Consider the following 8,714-nt stretch of genomic DNA (forward strand, 5'->3'; position numbering starts at 1 on the left):
TTTTCTATGACCTCCTTTCTTTATCAGATTTTTACTAATGTAGACCTTTACCATTTTTCTGTGACCCCTCCCAACATCTTTTAAAATCTACATAATTTCTACAATGCAATTATCTGAAGAGGTGACTTTTCCATCCCTTTAGATGTTTCCATCATTCAGAAACTCAGTGTAAGCTATCTGCCTTTTACATCTCCCACTAACGCTTTATCTCTCACTTGAGGATCATTTCTTTCAAAGAAACAAGGGTTTTATCACTCGCTGGAGTAACTGTGTACACACAATAGAGAATAGCATACCCATGTTGAGATGCTCATGTCGGGCAGTTAGCTAGACAGCTAAACTGGAAATTTAAATTTGTGTGTGAAGACTCTTCAGTGCTTTCCTAAATATGTGAAACTTTAGTTAAGTTATGAATTCCTGGAATCCATGCCACAGTTTTATTTCCATGTATGGATATTATAAATAATTATTCCTGTCTCTCTTCTTAATCAATTACAGAGTCCCAATGCATTTTCTTTAAATTGCCCCAAATACAATGTCCAATAATGCCCACTCAATATCTGTTAAATGAATGTTTGAAATGTCATTTACCAGACACGCACAGTAATCCTTCTGATCTGCCTCATGTAACACTTTCATGGGTCAGTTCCTTTTACAGAAGTGCCTGTGTGGCAGAGCATATAATAGAAATAGGTAAGTGTGTATTTGCTTCCTTTTTGTAGTGTATGGGGTGTGCACATCTAAAAGTTTGTGGACAGTGGCAATGCTGACATCTGTGTTTTCCAGTATAAATGAAGTATGCCATGTTGTACTTACTGTCTGTCAACATGACTGGACTATTGGGTTTGTGTCATAGTTCTATCACTTGGGAACCCTAAACTTCTGAAATTCCCTGTGCTGTTATTATATAGAGAATCAGAGAGGGCTGCAGTGGGAAAAATATGTCTAGTTTCCTTGTCAGGGTCTTAGAAAACCTAAATGTGTTCTAAAAGGTTCTCCACCAAATTCTCTCACTTCCTGTTACAAATCTGGCTAGCATTGGGTTTAGAGGCCTGGAAGAGAAGAAGAATTAGTTTGGTATTAGTGTTAGTTCTGGGGGTCATGGGGGCCACCAGAGCCTGAGTTGGAAAAGTAAAGATCGATGTTATTTTCCTAGAGTTGGTGCAAGAGACTACTACAAACTGGCTGACTTAAAACAAAAGGGATTTATTCACTCGTCTGACCTTTCAGATGTCTGAATTCAAGGTGTATGAGGCTTAGCTCCTCCGAGGAGTGCGGGAGAAGGGGTTCAGTGTCTCATACTGATATTCTGCTGGTTTTTGCAATCTGGGCCTTTCTGACTCTTGACACATCAAACCAATCTTTGTGCATGTGTTCCCATGATCATTCTTGTTCAGTGTGTATGTACAAATTTCTCTCTCTTTATAAAGATACTAGTCATTGGATTAGGGCCCATTCAGATGTCATGATCTCATCTTTATTTGATTATAGCTGCAAAAAACCATATTTCCAAATGAAGTTAGATTTCGTACTTCCAAGTACATGCACATTTTTGAAAGATACTGTTCAACTCAGTAGAGTACCCAGAAAGTTAGCAAGGAACTCCATCAAAGCATGGAGTCCAGGGTCAGGTTCAAGGTGCTGGATCTGGGATAAAAATTGGGGAATCCAAAGCCAGGAAGAGGAGTGTAATTTCTCCATGATAATGGGGTGGGTCAGGATTTGGCATAGATTCTGTCACCGTCTTGACTGGCAATCAATACATTGTGCCTCCTCCATTCTTCCACACTATCTTGAACTGTGTTGTGTGTTGACATAGATGCAAAATTAAGAAAATATATATTTAAATGATAAATGAGCAATGGAGACATTCTTAAAGATTTTGAAAAGGAGATCTTTACACTTTGCACTGTACAGTAAACAATTTAAAATTCATGGAACATATTTTTTTTTCTTTCTCTTACCTTCTGTTCTCACTCCAGAGTCTTTCTGGAGTTGTTCTCCCTCTGTTACACATAACAAATGAGTGCTCCCCCTGACTTTTATTCCAAATCTGCACACATGTATTCAGCTAAATGCTCTCTAAACAAAAGTCCTGTTATTACTGTTATTTAACCTTATCAGAAAGTCAATCAGGATTAGTAAATGCAAACAGTGATTTTTTCATTGCCCCTAAACTGCATAGTTAGTTCCTTTGGTGACAAGACCATTATTTTGTTTTTTACTTTTAAAAAAGGTAAAAATGTATTTATTGTATCTTTATGATGGGCAGAGATCCAGAATGAGAGACAGAAATCTCCCAACCTTTGCTTCAGTTCTCAAGTGCACACAGTAGTCAGGGCGAGGGTGCTGCCCCCCCGTATGTGCATCAGCGAGATCTGGACTCAGGAGCCGGAACCAGGGATTGAACCCAGGCATTCCAAATGGGATGCTGGCATCCGAAGCAGCATCTTAACTGCCACTCTAAAAAACTCCCTTCCCCAAAGCAGTCATTTTTACCAATATGTCTTCTACAGCACTAAGCACATCATTTTTCTCATATTAAGCACTTTATAAAAGGTAGAAATTATATTTTTAGAAGACTAGCTTCTGTTTTCCCTTTCCAGTAAATATTTCTGTTGTTTTTGAGACTTTATCCTTTTGAAGTGCTAAACTTCTGAAGTTATTAACAAGTCCAGAAAAAATTGTTCTTTTTCTTCATAATTCTATTTTTTTAACTATTATTTAGCAAATATAAATTTCCAAAGTGCAGCTTATGGATTACAATGGCTTTCCCCCCGCCCCATAACCTCCCTCCTGCCTGCAACCCCCCCAACTCCTGCTCCCTCTCCATTTCCATTCACATCAAGATTCATTTTCAGTTATCTTTATATACAGAAGATCAATATATTAAGTAAAAATTTCAACAGTTTGCACCCACACAGAACATAAAGTGTAAAATACTGTTTCAGTCCAATTCACATTGGATAACACATTAAGGACAGAGATCCTACATGAGGAGTAAGTGCACAGTGACTCCTGTTGTTGGCTTAACAAATTGATACTCTTGTTGATGGTGTCAGTAATCTCCCTAGGCTCTAGTCATGAGTTGCCAAGGCTATGGACGCCTTTTGAGTTCGCTTTGATCATATTTAGACAAGGTCGTAGTGAGAGTGGAAGTTCTCTCCTCCCTTCAGAGAAAGGTACCTTCTTCTTTGATGACCCGTTCTTTCCACTGGGATCTCACTCGCAGAGATCTTTCATTTAGGGTTTTTTGTTTTTTGTTTTTTTTTTTTTTTTTTTTTTTTTTTTTTCCAGAGTGTCTTAGCTTTCCATGCCTAAAATACTCTCATGGGCTCTTCAGCCAGATCCGAATGCCTTAAGGGCTGATTCTGAGGCCAGAGTGCTACTTAGGACATCTGCCATTCTATGAGTGCTGTGTATCCCGCTTCCCATGTTGGATCCTTCTCTCCCTTTTTTATTCTATCAGTTAGTATTAGCAGACACTAGTCTTGTTTATGTGATCCCTTTGACTCTTAGACCTGTCAGTGTGATCAATTGTGAACAGAAATTGATCACTGGGACTAGTGAGATGGCATTGGTACATACCACCTTGATGGGATTGAATTGGGATCCCCAGGCACGTTTTAACTCTACCATTTGGGGCAAGTCCGATTGAGCATGTCCCAACTTGTGCATCTCTTCCCTCTCTTATTCCCACTCTTATATTTAACAGGGATCACTTTTCAGTTAAATTTAAACACCTAAGAATAATTGTGTGTTAATTACAGAGTTCAACCAATAGTATTAAGTAGAACAAAAAAAATACTAAAAGGGATAAGGTATTAAGCTGTACATCAACAGTCAGGACAAATGCCAATCAAGTCATTGTTTGTCATTGTGTTTCCTGTGTGGTGCTCGGTTAGTTGTCACGTAACAAGACTAGGTCTTGCTCAGGAGCAAGTTTCTGAATATATGTGCATGTCTTCTAACAGGGAGCCATTCAATCCAAAAATATTTATTTAATGACAAATTTGTGAGCATTAGGAGAGTCAAGGAAATATGAGGTATGTTTTCTTTCCTGTTCAGTCTCCCACCCTATCTTGTTCAGGCTACCGCTGTAATTGATATTTTTGTGCCCATAGGAAGAATACAGATCTTGGTTTGCTGTAATACAGTTGACATTCCAAGCTTAACCTTCCACTAAATAGTTACTTGACTTTGAGAACATTTTAACTTGTCTGAGACTCAGTTTCCTCATCAGTTAAATGGGAATAATAAGTACCTAGGATTATTGGGAGGATAAAGAGAAATAATGTTTTCTTAGAACCATCTAATGTGTACTCAGTGAATGCTATTATCTTCAGAAAGATTGTGGAATAGTAAACTGAAAAAGTAAGTTTATTTTGGTGTTAAAACGTTTGAAATCCTCAATAAGAGTGTTGATATTTGATATTAATGATGAAAATAAATGCTTTGGGATTTCTGGAGGAAAGTCATTTTTATCCAGGAGGATCAGGAAACTTTGCACAAGATGGTCTTATAATAATGGATAGGATTTCTAAAGGCTGAAGTAGGATATTCATCTAGGGATAAACAGGTTATAGAACGGGCACAGAGAAGACTTGAGGTAGGCTCACACCAAACAATGGAAAACATAGAGTATTGGAGAAAAGATAACCATTCTAAAATGTTCAAAGCAAAGCTCTGTGGTCACACAATTGCATCTCCTATTCACGCTGCACATCCACCATGTCAGATAACAGCTGTTAGTAATGTGCTTTACATTCCACAGGTGTAGTCACGTGGTGGGTATGTGCTGACGGGAAGCAGAAAGCTCAAAACTAGTTGCTCTCATCCAATTAAACAGTCCAAGAGCTCGCTGTGTTTCCTGTAAGCTGTTGCAAGCACACTTTCGACTCCCTTCTAAAAGTCCAGATTAAAAGGAAGCAAACTTCCAAAATTAGAATCATAATTAAAACTTGACTTTGATCAGTAGCTGCTGAGAGGGCCATTAAGAGCCATGAATGTGCTGACACAGGGGACTGTTGGGCAGATGAGGTGAGGAGGGAAACAGGGAGATTGGAAACAAATAAAAATTGTTAAGAAGCATTATCGAATTGCAAATATCAATTATTATGGGTCTATGGATGAGCGATTATTATATTAAAAACATTCTTGGCAAGCAGCCCATACGGGCGTAGATAGCTTGACTCCATCAGAGCTCAGCTTTAATTTGATTTTTGCAAACACATTTTTGGTTTCTTTTCCTTTGATTGGTTTCAGAGAACACTGGACAGCAGCTGGGTAGAAGCTGTATCTAACCCTCTGTGAAACTTGTGAGAAGATGATTTTAGCCCCTTGCAAAGCTTCGAGTGCATGATTGCAGAAGAGATGGGGGAGATAGGAGGAAAAGTTAGTGAAGATGGGTTCTCTCTATATACAGAGACAAGGCTGAGCACTGTGCTCCTGTCCAGAATCTAGGGGCAGAGATCAAGGAGGGACACATAAAGAGGAAGAGGGCTTGATTTTGTTTCCATGATAAAGAATAATGACTCACTGGCATGAGCAATGAAGGTCGTGAAGGATATGGCAAAACAATTCCAGAAAGATAGTGTGTTTACCTCTCTTGAGCCAGCTGTGTGTTGTGGCTGTCAAAAAGATGATAGGTTGCAATTAGAGAGGATAGAAGAAAGTGATCATTCTACTTTCTCTCCTTCCTTTTTAGGTACCTGGAATGCCCTCTTGTCTCTGGTGTATTCCTGTTCATTTTTTCTAAAGCCAGCTCAAGGTCATCTTTGGACACTTTTTCCAACCCCATGTTTACCAGGCAGATTTAATCACTGGCACCTTGTGGTAGCTCAATTTTACCAACACATACATTACTTTTCATTGCCACATTACATGATTGTTTGTCTGGGAAGGCAAGGTCCATGTCCAATTAGATTTCATACCACAGAACCTGACACTTGGGTGCTTAGTACATATTTATGGAATTAATTGGAGCAAGCTAGCTGGAGTCTGTTTAGAGTAGATCAAGTAGAAGCTGCAAGGAGCTGAAATCCCTCTGGAATCAGGCCATGCTAAGTTAGCAGGTTGACTAGTACTGAGTGTCTTCTTAAGTGAGGGTGGTACTCATCCTTCCACAGGAAGGATGTGTAGAGTCACAAGGCAGAGAGACTTTCAGGGAAGCTAAAAGTGACTCTTTACCTTGCATCAAAATTAAGAAAGAGTTATAAGCAAAGGGAGAAAACAATTGTACCCCCTTTTATTCTTTCTTTCCACTTATTTAGCTACATGTGTCTATATATTTGCAGAGTAATTCAGGTATCCAACCACATTCTGAATTTTGCTAGCTTTGGAAGCATTTTCCCTGGGTCTTAGAAAATGATGCCAGGGCTGGTGCTGCAGCTCACTAGGCTAATCCTCCGCCTTGCGGCGCCGGCACACCGGGTTCTAGTCCCAGTCGGGGCGCTGGATTCTGTCCTGGTTGCCCCTCTTCCAGGCCAGCTCTCTGCTGTGGCCCGGGAATGCAGTGGAGGATGGCCCAAGTGCTTGGGCCCTGCACCCCATGGGAGACCAGGAGAAGTACCTGGCTCCTGCCATCGGATCAGCGCAGTGTGTCGGCCGCAGTGCACTGACCGCAGCAGCCATTGGAGGGTGAACCAACGGCAAAAGGAAGACCTTTCTCTCTGTCTCTCTCTCTCACTGTCCACTCTGCCTGTCAAAAATAAATAAATAAATAAAATAACGCCAATTACTGAGTCCCCATGGATGGTGGATTTAGAAACACCACAGTGTATATAGCAGAAGTGAAGGTGAAAGTTGGATGGAGACTCCAGATACATCTTACCAAGAGTGAGAAAATGTACAGAAAAGTTCAACTTTGTGACATGGGGACTTCCAACTTTCACTTTCTGCATCGGCGTATTTGTTACTGTATACAAATCTGAACAATTCTTTCCACACAGTCTTTACAAACCATTGCAAAATTTCTGGAATAAAAATGTTCGGGACAAATATCTATGCTGTATTTCAGATATTCTTAGTAATACTTGACAGTGAAGGAAGTAGAGGGGAATGAGGTAGGAACAGAAAGCATATAACACAGCAGAAACCATGGAGAGGTGAGCTGGCCTCTTAAAACATTGTATGAGGAAATGAGTAATGATTGAAGAGAAACACAATAATCTCACACATGTGAAGGACTATAATATTAAAGAGGGGTCATGCCATTCTTTTTTTCCTCAGATGGGTAAGTACAATTCCAGTAGGCTACCAAAAGGTGTTTTTTTGTTTGTCTGTTTGTTTGCAATCGCTGTAAATGGACTTTGCCTAGTTTTAAGCAAAAATTGAACTTATGGAAGTGGTAGGTGCTTACAGTTTTAAGATTAAAGTTGGAGAATCTATTTTTTAGAAAATCAAGATGTCCAAGTTACTGCCATTGGGATAAATTTGTTCCAACCATTTCCTTCTCATACTCCCTTACACTGAGCATTTAAGTCCCTGGGAGATAGATCTGAATTGTCATAGCTTGAATCACGTGAGTGCCCCTTGGCTAATGGTGAAGAGGACAACTCGACTGATGATCCCATTAAGACAGCATACAATGAAGAAGAACAATATCCCAAAGGAAAACCAAGGTGCTTTCTTCCAAAAAAAAGGGGGGGGATTCAAAATTCATAGTTCAAACATTAGTCATTTGCTACAAATGCATAGGCTGTTCCAGAAATTCTTTTTGAGTCAAGGCTCTCAGATGGGGGTTGAGTGCCTATTTGTCAAGTGCATGGTAGGAAAGATTCAATAATGGAGTGAGTAATTGGACTACATAACCTTCACTCTAAACCTAAGATTTTATATCTTCATGGTTTTGAAAAAAATCAAATCACAATGCTCGCTTCAGGAGGAATAATGACATTGTCTTTATTCTTCCTATTCACACGATTATTTGCAAATATCCAGGATCAACCTGTATATACATACACATACAAAAAAGAAATACATCAATATGCAACACACAGTGCAAATAGCTTGTAATTAAAGAATAGACTCATGCAATATTTTCCCACTTGCAACTCTTCCCCACTGCTACCATTTTTTAAGCCTTCTGTTATCAGGCAATTTAGTGATACACAATAAAAACGTATCCATGTATGAGCAGGTTTAAATATATTTTGTATTTTTCTAAGTGTAAATTAAGAATCTTAATACAACTACTCTGGTTTTTCAGGCTGGCTTATATTTGTTAAAAATTGCAGCTGAAAATAATTTCCCAGATAAGGTCATTTCTTTTCATTTAAGTACTACTGGAAAAGGATTCCTTTAAGTTTTGAAATATTTGGTTCTGTTACCTGACAGATATTAATGATGGCTTGTATCCTGATTATATAAAGGGATCACAGAATTCTAAGGTAGAAGACATGTTGTGATAACCTCTAGTATATATCACTGGCACACAAAATTATTTTAGATGGACTGAAGAGACACATAAAACTTGGAAGCGTGGACTCTACTCAGGGAAAGGCAGAAAGAAGAATCAAACAAATGGCCAGATGAGGGCTTATCTATTTCTAAATGTGAGGAACAGTCTTCAACATGTAGTTGGAGCTCTTAAATATTAGACCTTCTGGGACAGTTCAGAGATTCAAGTATTTAAATTGTTCTTATCTTACCTCAGAACTCACCCGAGGAATAGTTCATACTACCTTTCATAATATCAGTTACCAAGCCAATCA

This window comes from Oryctolagus cuniculus, chromosome 2 (assembly GCF_964237555.1).
Source record: "Oryctolagus cuniculus chromosome 2, mOryCun1.1, whole genome shotgun sequence".
NCBI lineage: Eukaryota > Metazoa > Chordata > Mammalia > Lagomorpha > Leporidae > Oryctolagus > Oryctolagus cuniculus.